The 20,186-nt window shown below is 47.7% G+C and overlaps 1 protein-coding gene across 2 annotated transcripts in view; it reads right to left on the bottom strand.

The window, feature by feature from the left end:
* LOC138651951 (beta-1,4-galactosyltransferase 3-like) overlaps positions 1-19,634 on the bottom strand; it is a 64,707-nt gene extending 45,073 nt beyond the window's left edge. Inside the window, exon 1 of one of the 2 annotated variants that reach the window (XM_069742599.1) lies at positions 19,528-19,634. The gene's annotated coding sequence lies outside the window, so the exon portion shown is untranslated. Of the gene's footprint in view, positions 1-2,871; positions 2,989-19,527 lie in introns of those variants that run through there. The other variant, XM_069742597.1, reaches the window with a different exon arrangement.
* Positions 19,635-20,186: the final 552 nt, after the last annotated feature.

Here is a 20,186-nt window from a genome sequence, read left to right as displayed (position 1 = left end):
ATGTATATACACAGTGACTGCACCAGCAGAATAGTGAGTGCAGCTCTGGAGTATAATACAGGATGTAACTCAGGATCAGTAATGTAATGTATGTACACAGTGACTGCACCAGCAGAATAGTGAGTGCAGCTCTGGAGTATAATACAGGATGTAACTCAGGATCAGTAATGTAATGTATGTACACAGTGACTGCACCAGCAGAATAGTGAGTGCAGCTCTAGGGTATAATACAGGATGTAACTCAGGATCAGCAATGTATGTACACAGTGACTGCACCAGCAGAATAGTGAGTGCAGCTCTGGGGTATAATACAGGAGGTAACTCAGGATCAGCAATGTAATGTATGTACACAGTGACTGCACCAGCAGAATAGTGAGTGCAGCTCTGGAGTATAATACAGGATGTAACTCAGGATCAGTAATGTAATGTATGTACACAGTGACTGCACCAGCAGAATAGTGAGTGCAGCTCTGGAGTATAATACAGGATGTAACTCAGGATCAGTAATGTAATGTACGTACACAGTGACTGCACCAGCAGAATAGTGAGTGCAGCTCTGGGGTATAATACAGGATGTAACTCAGGATCAGTAGTGTATGTACACAGTGACTGCACCAGCAGAATAACGAGTGCAGCTCTGGAGGATAATACAGGATGTAACTCAGGATCAGTAATGTAATGTATGTACATAGTGACTGCACCAGCAGAATAGTGAGTGCAGCTCTGGGGTATAATACAGGATGTAACTCAGGATCAGTAGTGTATGTACACAGTGACTGCACCAGCAGAATAACGAGTGCAGCTCTGGAGGATAATACAGGATCTAACTCAGGATCAGTAATGTAATGTATGTACACAGTGACTGCACCGGCAGAATAGTGAGTGCAGCTCTGGGGTATAATACAGGATGTAACTCAGGATCAGTAATGTAATGTATGTGCACAGTGACTGCACCAGCAGAAAAGTGAGTGCAGCTCTGGAGTATAATACAGGATGTAACTCAGGATCAGTAATGTAATGTATATACACAGTGACTGCACCAGCAGAATAGTGAGTGCAGCTCTGGAGTATAATACAGGATGTAACTCAGGATCAGTAATGTAATGTATGTACACAGTGACTGCACCAGCAGAATAGTGAGTGCAGCTCTGGAGTATAATACAGGATGTAACTCAGGATCAGTAATGTAATGTATGTACACAGTGACTGCACCAGCAGAATAGTGAGTGCAGCTCTAGGGTATAATACAGGATGTAACTCAGGATCAGCAATGTATGTACACAGTGACTGCACCAGCAGAATAGTGAGTGCAGCTCTGGGGTATAATACAGGAGGTAACTCAGGATCAGCAATGTAATGTATGTACACAGTGACTGCACCAGCAGAATAGTGAGTGCAGCTCTGGAGTATAATACAGGATGTAACTCAGGATCAGTAATGTAATGTATGTACACAGTGACTGCACCAGCAGAATAGTGAGTGCAGCTCTGGAGTATAATACAGGATGTAACTCAGGATCAGTAATGTAATGTACGTACACAGTGACTGCACCAGCAGAATAGTGAGTGCAGCTCTGGGGTATAATACAGGATGTAACTCAGGATCAGTAGTGTATGTACACAGTGACTGCACCAGCAGAATAACGAGTGCAGCTCTGGAGGATAATACAGGATGTAACTCAGGATCAGTAATGTAATGTATGTACATAGTGACTGCACCAGCAGAATAGTGAGTGCAGCTCTGGGGTATAATACAGGATGTAACTCAGGATCAGTAGTGTATGTACACAGTGACTGCACCAGCAGAATAACGAGTGCAGCTCTGGAGGATAATACAGGATCTAACTCAGGATCAGTAATGTAATGTATGTACACAGTGACTGCACCGGCAGAATAGTGAGTGCAGCTCTGGGGTATAATACAGGATGTAACTCAGGATCAGTAATGTAATGTATGTGCACAGTGACTGCACCAGCAGAAAAGTGAGTGCAGCTCTGGAGTATAATACAGGATGTAACTCAGGATCAGTAATGTAATGTATATACACAGTGACTGCACCAGCAGAATAGTGAGTGCAGCTCTGGAGTATAATACAGGATGTAACTCAGGATCAGTAATGTAATGTATGTACACAGTGACTGCACCAGCAGAATAGTGAGTGCAGCTCTGGAGTATAATACAGGAGGTAACTCAGGATCAGTAATGTAATGTATGTACACAGTGACTGCACCAGCAGAATAGTGAGTGCAGCTCTGGAGTATAATACAGGATGTAACTCAGGATCAGTAATGTAATGTATGTACACAGTGACTGCACCAGCAGAATAGTGAGTGCAGCTCTGGAGTATAATACAGGATGTAACTCAGGATCAGTAATGTAATGTATGTACACAGTGACTGCACCAGCAGAATAGTGAGTGCAGCTCTGGAGTATAATACAGGATGTAACTCAGGATCAGTAATGTAATGTATGTACACAGTGACTGCACCAGCAGAATAGTGAGTGCAGCTCTGGAGGATAATACAGGATGTGAGCGGACGCTGTAGCTTCTGGTGTGTGGAGATTGGGGATCTCAGTTTCCTCTCAGTGTGGGGGAGGGGGGAGGAGACAGACATGGACCCTCTCAGCACAGGGGAGCGGGGGGCTGTGCGGGGTCTGTAGAACATGTGGGGGGAGGAGCAGTGTTACCCGGAGACTACTGGGGGGAGAGGGCGACCCGGGAATAGCGGGGTCTTCAGCGGCCTCCGGGGGATGCGGGGACTGAGGCGCAGTCCCTCCATGGCAGTGTTCGGTCGCCCCCATCTCTATCACTGGCCTCTCCCCGGGGCCGCGCTCTCACGCCCCCCCCCCCCCCCCCCGGCGGTCCCGTTACCTGAAGCCTCCTCTGCCGTCCGCGCCTCAGGGGGTCCCGGGCTTCTCCAGGCGGCCCCCTCCCCCAGACCCCGGTCACGTGTGGCAGCACAGGGTCGCCTATGGGCGGGACTTAGGAGGAATCCAGTCACATGTGCGGCGCCCCCGCTCCCCCTGCACCACGTGACCCACAGCGCTGCATCCTTGCGGCGTCACGAGTTGCCATGGTAACTGATCATAGGGATGCGGGTCACCTGTCCGCTGCGCCGTGTACCCGCAGGTGCTGAGATACAGTCACATAGGCTTAGATACACCGACCCTCAGAGTAGCCGGACATCCGAGGGGGAATACAACAGCTCCGCAGTATCACAGAGAGGATTAGATACACGGCTCAGCAGACAGCATCACACAGGAGAGGATTAGATACACGGCTCAGCAGTCAGTATCACACAGGAGAGGATTAGATACACGGCTCATCAGTCAGTATCACACAGGAGAGGATTAGATACACGGCTCAGCAGTCAGTATCACACAGGAGAGGATTAGATACACGGCTCAGCAGTCAGTATCACACAGGAGAGGATTAGATACACGGCTCAGCAGTCAGTATCACACAGGAGAGGATTAGATACACGGCTCAGCAGTCAGTATCACACAGGAGAGGATTAGATACACGGCTCAGCAGTCAGTATCACACAGGATAGGATTAGATACACGGCTCAGCAGTCAGTATCACACAGGAGAGGATTAGATACACGGCTCAGCAGACAGTATCACACAGTATAGGATTAGATACACGGCTCAGCAGTCAGTATCACACAGGATAGGATTAGATACACGGCTCAGCAGTCAGTATCACACAGGAGAGGATTAGATACACGGCTCAGCAGTCAGTATCACACAGGAGAGGATTAGATACACGGCTCAGCAGTCAGTATCACACAGGATAGGATTAGATACACGGCTCAGCAGTCAGTATCACACAGGATAGGATTAGATACACGGCTCAGCAGTCAGTATAACACAGGAGAGGATTAGATACACGGCTCAGCAGTCAGTATCACACAGGAGAGGATTAGATACACGGCTCAGCAGACAGTATCACACAGGAGAGGATTAGATACACAGCTCAGCAGTCAGTATCACACAGGAGAGGATTAGATACACTGCTCAGCAGACAGTATCACACAGGAGAGGATTAGATACACGGCTCAGCAGACAGTATCACACAGGAGAGGATTAGATACACGGCTCAGCAGTCAGTATCACACAGGATAGGATTAGATACACCGCTCAGCAGGCAGTATCACACAGGATAGGATTAGATACACCGCTCAGCAGGCAGTATCACACAGGATAGGATTAGATACACGGCTCAGCAGTCAGTATAACACAGGAGAGGATTAGATACACAGCTCAGCAGTCAGTATCACACAGGAGAGGATTAGATACACGGCTCAGCAGTCAGTATCACACAGGAGAGGATTAGATACACAGCTCAGCAGTCAGTATCACACAGGAGAGGATTAGATACACAGCTCAGCAGTCAGTATCACACAGGAGAGGATTAGATACACGGCTCAGCAGACAGTATCACACAGGAGAGGATTAGATACACAGCTCAGCAGTCAGTATCACACAGGAGAGGATTAGATACACAGCTCAGCAGTCAGTATCACACAGGAGAGGATTAGATACACGGCTCAGCAGACAGTATCACACAGGAGAGGATTAGATACACGGCTCAGCAGACAGTATCACACAGGAGAGGATTAGATACACGGCTCAGCAGACAGTATCACACAGGAGAGGATTAGATACACGGCTCAGCAGTCAGTATCACACAGGAGAGGATTAGATACACGGCTCAGCAGTCAGTATCACACAGGATAGGATTAGATACACCGCTCAGCAGGCAGTATCACACAGGATAGGATTAGATACACCGCTCAGCAGGCAGTATCACACAGGATAGGATTAGATACACGGCTCAGCAGTCAGTATAACACAGGATAGGATTAGATACACGGCTCAGCAGGCAGTATCACACAGGATAGGATTAGATACACGGCTCAGCAGACAGTATCACACAGGATAGGATTAGATACACGGCTCAGCAGACAGTATCACACAGGAGAGGATTAGATACACAGCTCAGCAGTCAGTATAACACAGGATAGGATTAGATACACGGCTCAGCAGTCAGTATAACACAGGATAGGATTAGATACACGGCTCAGCAGTCAGTATAACACAGGATAGGATTAGATACACGGCTCAGCAGTCAGTATAACACAGGATAGGATTAGATACACGGCTCAGCAGGCAGTATCACACAGGATAGGATTAGATACACAGCTCAGCAGGCAGTATCACACAGGATAGGATTAGATACACGGCTCAGCAGACAGTATCACACAGGAGAGGATTAGATACACAGCTCAGCAGTCAGTATCACACAGGAGAGGATTAGATACACAGCTCAGCAGTCAGTATCACACAGGAGAGGATTAGATACACGGCTCAGCAGACAGTATCACACAGGAGAGGATTAGATACACGGCTCAGCAGACAGTATCACACAGGAGAGGATTAGATACACGGCTCAGCAGACAGTATCACACAGGAGAGGATTAGATACACGGCTCAGCAGTCAGTATCACACAGGAGAGGATTAGATACACGGCTCAGCAGTCAGTATCACACAGGATAGGATTAGATACACCGCTCAGCAGGCAGTATCACACAGGATAGGATTAGATACACCGCTCAGCAGGCAGTATCACACAGGATAGGATTAGATACACGGCTCAGCAGTCAGTATAACACAGGATAGGATTAGATACACGGCTCAGCAGACAGTATCACACAGGAGAGGATTAGATACACAGCTCAGCAGTCAGTATCACACAGGAGAGGATTAGATACACGGCTCAGCAGACAGTATCACACAGGAGAGGATTAGATACACGGCTCAGCAGACAGTATCACACAGGAGAGGATTAGATACACGGCTCAGCAGACAGTATCACACAGGAGAGGATTAGATACACGGCTCAGCAGTCAGTATCACACAGGAGAGGATTAGATACACGGCTCAGCAGTCAGTATCACACAGGAGAGGATTAGATACTCGGCTCAGCAGTCAGTATCACACAGGATAGGATTAGATACACGGCTCAGCAGTCAGTATCACACAGGAGAGGATTAGATACACGGCTCAGCAGTCAGTATCACACAGGATAGGATTAGATACACGGCTCAGCGGACAGTATCACACAGGAGAGGATTAGATACACGGCTCAGCAGTCAGTATCACACAGGATAGGATTAGATACACCGCTCAGCAGACAGTATCACACAGGAGAGGATTAGATACACCGCTCAGCAGTCAGTATCACACAGGATAGGATTAGATACACGGCTCAGCAGTCAGTATCACACAGGAGAGGATTAGATACACCGCTCAGCAGTCAGTATCACACAGGATAGGATTAGATACACGGCTCAGCGGACAGTATCACACAGGAGAGGATTAGATACACCGCTCAGCAGTCAGTATCACACAGGATAGGATTAGATACACGGCTCAGCAGACAGTATCACACAGGAGAGGATTAGATACACCGCTCAGCAGTCAGTATCACACAGGATAGGATTAGATACACGGCTCAGCGGACAGTATCACACAGGAGAGGATTAGATACACGGCTCAGCAGTCAGTATCACACAGGATAGGATTAGATACACGGCTCAGCGGACAGTATCACACAGGAGAGGATTAGATACACCGCTCAGCAGTCAGTATCACACAGGATAGGATTAGATACACGGCTCAGCAGTCAGTATCACACAGGAGAGGATTAGATACACGGCTCAGCAGGCAGTATCACACAGGAGAGGATTAGATACACGGCTCAGCAGACAGTATCACACAGGATAGGATTAGATACACCGCTCAGCAGGCAGTATCACACAGGAGAGGATTAGATACACGGCTCAGCAGTCAGTATCACACAGAAGAGGATTAGATACACAGCTCAGCAGACGGTATCACACAGGATAGGATTAGATACACGGCTCAGCAGTCAGTATCACACAGGAGAGGATTAGATACACGGCTCAGCAGACAGTATCACACAGGATGGGATTAGATACACGGCTCAGCAGTCAGTATCACACAGGATAGGATTAGATACACGGCTCAGCAGTCAGTATTACACAGGATAGGATTAGATACACGGCTCAGCAGACAGTATCACACAGGAGATGATTAGATACACGGCTCAGCAGATGGTATCACACAGGAGAGGATTAGATACACGGCTCAGCAGTCGGTATCACACAGGATAGGATTAGATACACGGCTCAGCAGTCAGTATTACACAGGATAGGATTAGATACACGGCTCAGCAGACAGTATCACACAGGAGAGGATTAGATACACAGCTCAGCAGTCAGTATCACACAGGAGAGGATTAGATACACGGCTCAGCAGTCAGTATCACACAGGATAGGATTAGATACACGGCTCAGCAGTCAGTATCACACAGGAGAGGATTAGATACACGGCTCAGCGTTCAGTATCACACAGGATAGGATTAGATACACGGCTCAGAAGTCAGTATCACACAGGATGGGATTAGATACACGGCTCAGCAGTCAGTATCACACAGGATGGGATTAGATACACGGCTCAGCAGTCAGTATCACACAGGAGAGGATTAGATACACGGCTCAGCAGACAGTATCACACAGGAGAGGATTAGATACACGGCTCAGCAGACAGTATCACACAGGATAGGATTAGATACACGGCTCAGCAGTCAGTATCACACAAGATAGGATTAGATACACGGCTCAGCAGTCAGTATCACACAGGAGAGGATTAGATACACGGCTCAGCGTTCAGTATCACACAGGATAGGATTAGATACACGGCTCAGCAGTCAGTATCACACAGGATGGGATTAGATACACGGCTCAGCAGTCAGTATCACACAGGATGGGATTAGATACACGGCTCAGCAGTCAGTATCACACAGGAGAGGATTAGATACACAGCTCAGCAGACAGTATCACACAGGATAGGATTAGATACACGGCTCAGCAGTCAGTATCACACAGGATAGGATTAGATACACGGCTCAGCAGTCAGTATCACACAGGATGGGATTAGATACACGGCTCAGCAGTCAGTATCACACAGGAGAGGATTAGATACACAGCTCAGCAGACAGTATCACACAGGATAGGATTAGATACACGGCTCAGCAGTCAGTATCACACAGGATAGGATTAGATACACGGCTCAGCAGTCAGTATCACACAGGAGAGGATTAGATACACGGCTCAGCGTTCAGTATCACACAGGATAGGATTAGATACACGGCTCAGCAGTCAGTATCACACAGGATAGGATTAGATACACAGCTCAGCAGACAGTATCACACAGGATAGGATTAGATACACGGCTCAGCAGTCAGTATCACACAGGAGAGGATTAGATACACGGCTCAGCAGTCAGTATCACACAGGAGAGGATTAGATACACGGCTCAGCAGACAATATCACACAGGATAGGATTAGATACACGGCTCAGCAGTCAGTATCACACAGGAGAGGATTAGATACACAGCTCAGCAGACGGTATCACACAGGATAGGATTAGATACACGGCTCAGCAGTCAGTATCACACAGGAGAGGATTAGATACACAGCTCAGCAGTCAGTATCACACAGGATAGGATTAGATACACGGCTCAGCAGACAGTATCACACAGGATAGGATTAGATACACGGCTCAGCAGACAGTATCACACAGGAGAGGATTAGATACACAGCTCAGCAGTCAGTATCACACAGGATAGGATTAGATACACGGCTCAGCAGACAGTATCACACAGGATAGGATTAGATACACAGCTCAGCAGATGGTATCACACAGGAGAGGATTAGATACACGGCTCAGCAGTCAGTATCACACAGGAGAGGATTAGATACACGGCTCAGCGTTCAGTATCACACAGGATAGGATTAGATACACGGCTCAGCAGTCAGTATCACACAGGATGGGATTAGATACACGGCTCAGCAGTCAGTATCACACAGGATGGGATTAGATACACGGCTCAGCAGTCAGTATCACACAGGAGAGGATTAGATACACGGCTCAGCAGACAGTATCACACAGGATAGGATTAGATACACAGCTCAGCAGATGGTATCACACAGGAGAGGATTAGATACACGGCTCAGCAGTCAGTATCACACAGGAGAGGATTAGATACACGGCTCAGCGTTCAGTATCACACAGGATAGGATTAGATACACGGCTCAGCAGTCAGTATCACACAGGATGGGATTAGATACACGGCTCAGCAGTCAGTATCACACAGGATGGGATTAGATACACGGCTCAGCAGTCAGTATCACACAGGAGAGGATTAGATACACGGCTCAGCAGTCAGTATCACACAGGAGAGGATTAGATACACGGCTCAGCAGACAATATCACACAGGATAGGATTAGATACACGGCTCAGCAGTCAGTATCACACAGGAGAGGATTAGATACACAGCTCAGCAGACGGTATCACACAGGATAGGATTAGATACACGGCTCAGCAGTCAGTATCACACAGGATGGGATTAGATACACGGCTCAGCAGTCAGTATCACACAGGAGAGGATTAGATACACGGCTCAGCAGACAGTATCACACAGGAGAGGATTAGATACACGGCTCAGCAGACAGTATCACACAGGATAGGATTAGATACACGGCTCAGCAGTCAGTATCACACAGGATAGGATTAGATACACGGCTCAGCAGTCAGTATCACACAGGATAGGATTAGATACACGGCTCAGCAGTCAGTATCACACAGGAGAGGATTAGATACACGGCTCAGCGTTCAGTATCACACAGGATAGGATTAGATACACGGCTCAGCAGTCAGTATCACACAGGATGGGATTAGATACACGGCTCAGCAGTCAGTATCACACAGGATGGGATTAGATACACGGCTCAGCAGTCAGTATCACACAGGAGAGGATTAGATACACAGCTCAGCAGACAGTATCACACAGGATAGGATTAGATACACGGCTCAGCAGTCAGTATCACACAGGATAGGATTAGATACACGGCTCAGCAGTCAGTATCACACAGGATGGGATTAGATACACGGCTCAGCAGTCAGTATCACACAGGAGAGGATTAGATACACAGCTCAGCAGACAGTATCACACAGGATAGGATTAGATACACGGCTCAGCAGTCAGTATCACACAGGATAGGATTAGATACACGGCTCAGCAGTCAGTATCACACAGGAGAGGATTAGATACACGGCTCAGCGTTCAGTATCACACAGGATAGGATTAGATACACGGCTCAGCAGTCAGTATCACACAGGATAGGATTAGATACACAGCTCAGCAGACAGTATCACACAGGATAGGATTAGATACACGGCTCAGCAGTCAGTATCACACAGGAGAGGATTAGATACACGGCTCAGCAGTCAGTATCACACAGGAGAGGATTAGATACACGGCTCAGCAGACAGTATCACACAGGATAGGATTAGATACACGGCTCAGCAGTCAGTATCACACAGGATAGGATTAGATACACGGCTCAGCAGTCAGTATCACACAGGAGAGGATTAGATACACGGCTCAGCAGGCAGTATCACACAGGAGAGGATTAGATACACGGCTCAGCAGTCAGTATCACACAGGAGAGGATTAGATACAGGGCTCAGCAGTCAGTATCACAGAGAGGATTAGATACACCGCTCAGCAGGCAGTATCACACAGGATAGGATTAGATACACCGCTCAGCAGACAGTATCACACAGGATAGGATTAGATACACGGCTCAGCAGTCAGTATCACACAGGAGAGGATTAGATACACGGCTCAGCAGACAGTATCACACAGGATAGGATTAGATACACGGCTCAGCAGTCAGTATCACACAGGATAGGATTAGATACACGGCTCAGCAGTCAGTATCACACAGGAGAGGATTAGATACAGGGCTCAGCAGTCAGTATCACAGAGAGGATTAGATACACCGCTCAGCAGGCAGTATCACACAGGAGAGGATTAGATACACGGCTCAGCAGTCAGTATCACACAGGAGAGGATTAGATACACAGCTCAGCAGTCAGTATCACACAGGAGAGGATTAGATACACGGCTCAGCAGACAGTATCACACAGGAGAGGATTAGATACACGGCTCAGCAGTCAGTATCACACAGGAGAGGATTAGATACACAGCTCTGCAGTCAGTATCACACAGGATAGGATTAGATACACGGTTCAGCAGTCAGTATCACACAGGAGAGGATTAGATACACAGCTCAGCAGTCAGTATCACACAGGAGAGGATTAGATACACAGCTCAGCAGTCAGTATCACACAGGAGAGGATTAGATACACGGCTCAGCAGACAGTATCACACAGGAGAGGATTATATACACGGCTCAGCAGTCAGTATCACACAGGAGAGGATTAGATACACGGCTCAGCAGTCAGTATCACACAAGAGAGGATTAGATACACGGCTCAGCAGTCAGTATCACACAGGAGAGGATTAGATACACAGCTCAGCAGACAGTATCACACAGTATAGGATTAGATACACGGCTCAGCAGTCAGTATCACACGAGAGGATTAGATACACGGCTCAGCAGTCAGTATCACACAGGAGAGGATTAGATACACAGCTCAGCAGTCAGTATCACACAGGAGAGGATTAGATACACAGCTCAGCAGACAGTATCACACAGGAGAGGATTAGATACACGGCTCAGCAGTCAGTATCACACAGGAGAGGATTAGATACACGGCTCAGCAGTCAGTATCACACAGGATAGGATTAGATACACGGCTCAGCAGTCAGTATCACACAGGAGAGGATTAGATACACGGCTCAGCAGTCAGTATCACACAGGAGAGGATTAGATACACGGCTCAGCAGTCAGTATCACACAGGAGAGGATTAGATACACAGCTCAGCAGTCAGTATCACACAGGAGAGGATTAGATACACGGCTCAGCAGTCAGTATCACACAGGAGAGGATTAGATACACGGCTCAGTAGACAGTATCACACAGGAGAGGATTAGATACACGGCTCAGCAGTCAGTATCACACAGGATAGGATTAGATACACGGCTCAGCAGTCAGTATCACACAGGAGAGGATTAGATACACGGCTCAGCAGTCAGTATCACACAGGAGAGGATTAGATACACGGCTCAGCAGTCAGTATCACACAGGAGAGGATTAGATACACAGCTCAGCAGTCAGTATCACACAGGAGAGGATTAGATACACAGCTCAGCAGACAGTATCACACAGGAGAGGATTAGATACACAGCTCAGCAGTCAGTATCACACAGGAGAGGATTAGATACACGGCTCAGCAGTCAGTATCACACAGGAGAGGATTAGATACACGGCTCAGCACACAGTATCACACAGGAGAGGATTAGATACACGGCTCAGCAGTCAGTATCACACAGGAGAGGATTAGATACACGGCTCAGCAGTCAGTATCACACAGGATAGGATTAGATACACGGCTCAGCAGTCAGTATCACACGAGAGGATTAGATACATGGCTCAGCAGTCAGTATCACACAGGAGAGGATTAGATACACGGCTCAGCAGTCAGTATCACACAGGAGAGGATTAGATACACGGCTCAGCAGTCAGTATCACACAGGAGAGGATTAGATACACGGCTCAGCAGTCAGTATCACACAGGAGAGGATTAGATACACGGCTCAGCAGTCAGTATCACACAGGAGAGGATTAGATACACGGCTCAGCAGTCAGTATCACACAGGAGAGGATTAGATACACAGCTCAGCAGTCAGTATCACACAAGAGAGGATTAGATACACAGCTCAGCAGTCAGTATCACACAGGAGAGGATTAGATACACGGCTCAGTAGACAGTATCACACAGGAGAGGATTAGATACACGGCTCAGCAGTCAGTATCACACAGGATAGGATTAGATACACGGCTCAGCAGTCAGTATCACACAGGAGAGGATTAGATACACGGCTCAGCAGTCAGTATCACACAGGAGAGTATTAGATACACGGCTCAGCAGACAGTATCACACAGGAGAGGATTAGATACACGGCTCAGCAGACAGTATCACACAGGATAGGAGTAGATACACAGCTCAGCAGACAGTATCACACAGGATAGGATTAGATATATGGCTCAGCAGTCAGTATCACACAGGAGAGGATTAGATATATGGCTCAGCAGTCAGTATCACACAGGAGAGGATTAGATACACAGCTCAGCAGACAGTATCACACAGGATAGGATTAGATACACGGCTCAGCAGTCAGTATCACACAGGAGAGGATTAGATACACGGCTCAGCAGACAGTATCACACAGGATAGGATTAGATATATGGCTCAGCAGTCAGTATCACACAGGAGAGGATTAGATACACAGCTCAGCAGACAGTATCACACAGGATAGGATTAGATACACGGCTCAGCAGACAGTATCACACAGGAGAGGATTAGATACACAGCTCAGCAGACAGTATCACAAAGGATAGGATTAGATACACGGCTCAGCAGTCAGTATCACACAGGATAGGATTAGATACACAGCTCAGCAGACAGTATCACACAGGATAGGATTAGATACACGGCTCAGCAGACAGTATCACACAGGAGAGGATTAGATACACAGCTCAGCAGTCAGTATCACACAGGATAGGATTAGATACACGGCTCAGCAGTCAGTATCACACAGGATAGGATTAGATACACAGCTCAGCAGACAGTATCACACAGGATAGGATTAGGTACATGGCTCAGCAGACAGTATCACACAGGAGAGGATTAGATACACAGCTCAGCAGTCAGTATCACACAGGAGAGGATTAGATACACAGCTCAGCAGTCAGTATCACACAGGAGAGGATTAGATATATGGCTCAGCAGTCAGTATCACACAGGAGAGGATTAGATATATGGCTCAGCAGTCAGTATCACACAGGAGAGGATTAGATACACGGCTCAGCAGACAGTATCACACAGGAGAGGATTAGATACACGGCTCAGCAGTCAGTATCACACAGGATAGGATTAGATACACGGCTCAGCAGACAGTATCACACAGGATAGGAGTAGATACACAGCTCAGCAGACAGTATCACACAGGATAGGATTAGATACACGGCTCAGCAGACAGTATCACACAGGAGAGGATTAGATACACAGCTCAGCAGACAGTATCACACAGGAGAGGATTAGATACACGGCTCAGCAGTCAGTATCACACAGGATAGGATTAGATACACAGCTCAGCAGTCAGTATCACACAGGATAGGATTAGATACTTGGCTCAGCAGACAGTATCACACAGGAGAGGATTAGATACACGGCTCAGCAGTCAGTATCACACAGGATAGGATTAGATACACGGCTCAGCAGTCAGTATCACACAGGAGAGGATTAGATACACGGCTCAGCAGACAGTATCACACAGGAGATGATTAGATACACGGCTCAGCAGTCAGTATCACACAGGATAGGATTAGATACACGGCTCAGCAGTCAGTATCACACAGGAGAGGGTTAGATACACGGCTCAGCAGACACTATCACACAGGATAGGATTAGATACACGGCTCAGCAGTCAGTATCACACAGGATAGGATTAGATACACGGCTCAGCAGTCAGTATCACACAGGAGAGGATTAGATACACGGCTCAGCAGACACTATCACACAGGATAGGATTAGATACACGGCTCAGCAGTCAGTATCACACAGGATAGGATTAGATACACGGCTCAGCAGTCAGTATCACACAGGAGAGGATTAGATACACGGCTCAGCAGACAGTATCACACAGGAGAGGATTAGATACACGGCTCAGCAGTCAGTATCACACAGGATAGGATTAGATACACGGCTCAGCAGACAGTATCACACAGGAGAGGATTAGATACACGGCTCAGCAGTCAGTATCACACAGGAGAGGATTAGATACACGGCTCAGCAGTCAGTATCACACAGGAGAGGATTAGATACACAGCTCAGCAGTCAGTATCACAGAGGAGAGGATTAGATACACGGCTCAGCAGTCAGTATCACACAGGCTAGGATTAGATACACGGCTCAGCAGACAGTATCACACAGGAGAGGATTAGATACACAGCTCAGCAGTCAGTATCACACAGGAGAGGATTAGATACACGGCTCAGCAGTCAGTATCACACAGGAGAGGGATATATACACGGCTCAGCAGTCAGTATCACACAGGAGAGGATTAGATACACGGCTCAGCAGACAGTATCACACAGGATGGGATTAGATACACGGCTCAGCAGTCAGTATCACACAGGAGAGGATTAGATACACGGCTCAGCAGTCAGTATCACACAGGAGAGGATTAGATACACGGTTCAGCAGACAGTATCACACAGGATAGGATTAGATACACGGTTCAGCAGACAGTATCACACAGGATAGGATTAGATACACGGTTCAGCAGACAGTATCACACAGGATAGGATTAGATTCACAGCTCTGCAGACAGAATTACACCGGAGAGCATTAGATGCACGGCTCAGCAGGCAGTATCACAGGACAGGATTAGATACACGGCTGACTTGTCCTGTGCGGTGATAGCAGTGGAGTAATACACCCATCATCCTGCCACCTGCAGTTCTGTCCTTTGTCCGATGAGTGACAGCGTTTTCCATGACGCTTCCTGCCGCCATCTCCACATGATGGAACAGGTTTATCCCACCGTCCCCCATCGCCCGCACAGTGTGGCCACGTCGTTGGTCCTGTGCCGACACCGTTCTGTCACCTCCTGCAGTAACGTGTGAGCGACCGCTCTGCGCCTGGACCGCTGTTGGTAGGCACTGACCTCATCGGCCGGCTCCAGGTTTCCGTGGGCCCCGGCGGAAAGTATATAAAGTCTCAGTGGGCCCCTTTAACACATATTACAATTGACGATGTACAGATACAGCAGAGAAATATAGGTACAGCACAATGCCAGAGATTTCACTTCTTACATTACATGAGTGATATCTATTGTAAATTCTACAATAGCTCAGAAACCGGATAGTGTAGTCCTCCATACAGTATTATGAGCACCACATAGTCCTCCATACAGTATAATGAGCCCCATATATTCCTCCATACAGTATTATAGACACCACATAGTCCTCCATACAGTATAATGAGCCCTATATATTCCTCCATACAGACGAATGAACCCCATATATTCCTCCATACAGTATTATAGACACCACATAGTCCTCCATACAGTATAATGAGCCCCATATATTCCTCCATACAGTATTATAGGCACCACATAGTCCTCCATACAGTATAATGAGCCCTATATATTCCTCCATACAGACGAATGAACCCCATATATTGCTCCATACAGTATAATGAGCCCCAAATATTCCTCCATACAGGATAATTAGCCCCATATATTCCTCCATACAGTATAATGAGCCCCATATATTGCTCCATACAGAATAATGAGCACCATATATTGCTCCATACAGTATAATGAGCACCACATAGTTCTCCATACAGTATTATGGGCACCACATAGTTCTCCATACAGTATTATGGGCACCACATAGTTCTCCATACAGTATTATGGGCACCACACGGTGCTCCATACAGTATAATGAGCCCCATATAATGCTCCATACAGTATAATGGGCCCCATGTAATGCTCCATACAGTATAATGAGCCCCATGTAATGCTCCATACAGTATAATGATCCCCATATATTGCTCCATACAGAATAATGAGCACCATATATTGCTCCATACAGTATTATGGGCACCACATAGTTCTCCATACAGTATTATGGGCACCACACAGTGCTCCATACAGTATAATGAGCCCCATATAATGCTCCATACATTATAATGGGCCCCATGTAATGCTCCATACAGTATAATGAGCCCCATATAATGCTCCATACAGTATAATGGGCCCCATGTAATGCTCCATACAGTATAATGATCCCCATATATTGCTCCATACAGAATAATGAGCACCATATATTGCTCCATACAGTATTATGGGCACCACATAGTTCTCCATACAGTATTATGGGCACCACACGGTGCTCCATACAGTATAATGAGCCCCATATAATGCTCCATACATTATAATGGGCCCCATGTAATGCTCCATACAGTATAATGAGCCCCATATAATGCTCCATACATTATAATGGGCCCAATGTAATGCTCCATACAGTATAATGGGCCCCATGTAATGCTCCATACAGTATAATGGGCCCCATGTAATGCTCCATACAGTATAATGAGCCCCATATAATGCTCCATACATTATAATGGGCCCAATGTAATGCTCCATACAGTATAATGGGCCCCATGTAATGCTCCATACAGTATAATGAGCCCCATATATTGCTCCATACAGTATAAGGAGCCCCATATCATGCTCCATACAGAATAATGGGCCCCATATAATGCTCCATACAGAATAATGGGCCCCATATAATGCTCCATACAGCATAAGGAGCCCCATATAATGGTCCATACAGAATAATGGGCCCTATATAATGCTCCATACAGAATAATGGGCTCCATATAATGCTCCATACAGCATATGATGGGCCTCATATGATGCTCCAAATATAATGGGCCCCATAAGATGCTCCAGTATATAATGGGCCCCATAAGATGCTCCATATATAATGGGCCCCATATAATGCTTCAGTATATAATGGGCCCCATATAATGCTTCAGTATATGATGGCCCTATATAATGTTTCAAACATAAAAAAAGAAAAAAAAATGAAATACTCACCTCTCGTCGCTGGCCGCTGCGCTGCTCCGGATTCCTCATTGTCGGCGTCTTCCGGCTCTCTGCGCTGTGACTGTTCAGGGAGAGGGCGCACAGTACTGATGTCATCATACATAGTAACATAGTAACATAGTTAGTAAGGCCGAAAAAAGACATTTGTCCATCCAGTTCAGCCTATAGCCATCAAGCCATCTAACCTGAAACGCTAGAGTCAGAAGATGCGGTAAACGCCGCGATGCATGAAGTGGTAAGAATTGCAAGTACCGGGGCCCTCACCAAGCAGCAGGGGAAGCCCACTCACAGGCATCAGCACCGGGCTCCCATAGCGCGCCAGTGTCCTGACGGCGATTGGTCCCCCCCCCCCACCTGCTCAGGATCCCGGCACTTGCCCAGGTGCTGACGCCGGCCTTGGTATCCGGAATACACCACAAGACCTGTTGTATACTGGGAACACCCCACAAAACCCGACATATAATGGTAACAGTCCACAAGACCCGATGTACACCAGAAACACCCCAGAAAACCTGCCATATACCGGGAACACCCTACAAGACCTGCCGTATACCGGGAACACCCTACAAGACCCGCCGTATACAGAGAACACCCTACAAGACCTGTCATATACCGGGAACACCCTACAAGACCCGCCGTATACCGGGAACACCCCACAAGACCTGCTGTATACCAGGAACACCCTACAAGACCTGCCGTATACCGGGAACACCCCACAAAACCCGCCATATACTGGGAACACCCCACAAGACCTGCCGTATACTGAGAACACCCCACAAGACCTGCCGTATACCAGGAACACCCTACAAGACCTGCCGTATACCGGGAACACCCCACAAAACCCGCCGTATACTGGGAACACCCCACAAGACCTGCAGTATACCGGGAACACCCCACAAGACCTGCTGTATACCGGGAACACCCCACAAGACCTGCCGTATACTGAGAACACCCCACAAGACCTGCTGTATACCAGGAACACCCTACAAGACCTGCCGTATACCGGGAACACCCCACAAAACCCGCCATATACTGGGAACACCCCACAAGACCTGCAGTATACCGGGAACACCCCACAAGACCTGCTGTATACCGGGAACACCCCACAAGACCTGCCGTATACTGGGAACACCCCACAAGACCTTCCGTATACTGAGAACACCCCACAAGACCTGCCGTATACTGAGATCACCCCACAAAACCTGCCGTATACCGGGAACACCCCACAAGACCTGCTGTATACAGAGAACACCCCACAAAACCAGCCATATACCGGGGACACCCAAGACCTGCCGTATACCGGTGACACCCCACAAGACCTGCCGTATACCGGGAACACCCCACAAGACCTGCTGTATACTGGGATCACCCCACAAAACCTGCCATACACCGTGAGCACCCCACAAGACCTGCCGTATACCGGGGACACCCCACAAGACCTGCCGTATACCGGGAACACCCCACAAGACCTGCCGTATACCGGGAACACCCCACAAGACCTGCTGTATACTGGGATCACCCCACAAAACCTGCCATACACCGTGAGCACCCCACAAGACCTGCCGTATACCGGGGACACCCCACAAGACCTGCCGTATACCGGGAACACCCCACAAGACCTGCCGTATACCGGCAACACCCCACAAAACCCGCCATATACAGGGAACACCCCACAAGACTCGCCGTATACCAGAACACCCCACTAGACCCGCCACATACAGGGAACACCCCACAAGACCTGCCATATACAGGCAACACCCCATATTTTGGAGATGCTCTGACCTAGTTGTTTAGAGTAGACCTCACAGTTTGCCCCTTCTCAGAGTCGCTCAGTTCCTCAGATTTGCTCATTATGTCCATCGGGAAAGTCAGTAAGAACTTGTGAGATGTCGCTCGATATCTGAGGACCTCAGTGATGACGCGATGATCCTGATGATTTCCGGATGTCAGTTTGTGACTGACAGGAGCCTGTTACCAATCTGCTCCACCAGCGTCTGGATTTCACGTACCACGGCCTTCGAGGAGCGGCAGGATCACATAGTGGGGTACGGGCATGGAAGATCTGCAGATGCCGGCACCGGAGCCAGCGGCGGACCTCACTGTGCCTGGAGCAGACACCACCCCTCCATCAATAATGAGGATTCTTACCGAACGTCTCACCACCAAAATAAGGAGAAGTCATCAGAAATCTTTGCACTTTTCTTAGTTCTATTTCCGGGAAAGTTCAGGAGGTGAACTGCTGTTATATTGAAGAGAGTGCAAAGTGCAGAACCCCAGTTATCAAAAGCATCTGTGCGGCAGGTGCACGGAACAAAGCAGAAGCCGGCATTGTTCTAACCGACATTCGTCCTAAACATCCAACAAATCCTGATTATTCTGCAAACATGTATTTATCAGCATAGAGTCATGCAAATATTTACCCAGTTATACGCGAGAATAAT

Source organism: Ranitomeya imitator, chromosome 10 (assembly GCF_032444005.1).
Source record: "Ranitomeya imitator isolate aRanImi1 chromosome 10, aRanImi1.pri, whole genome shotgun sequence".
NCBI lineage: Eukaryota > Metazoa > Chordata > Amphibia > Anura > Dendrobatidae > Ranitomeya > Ranitomeya imitator.
This window is presented reverse-complemented; position numbering and strand designations above follow the sequence as displayed.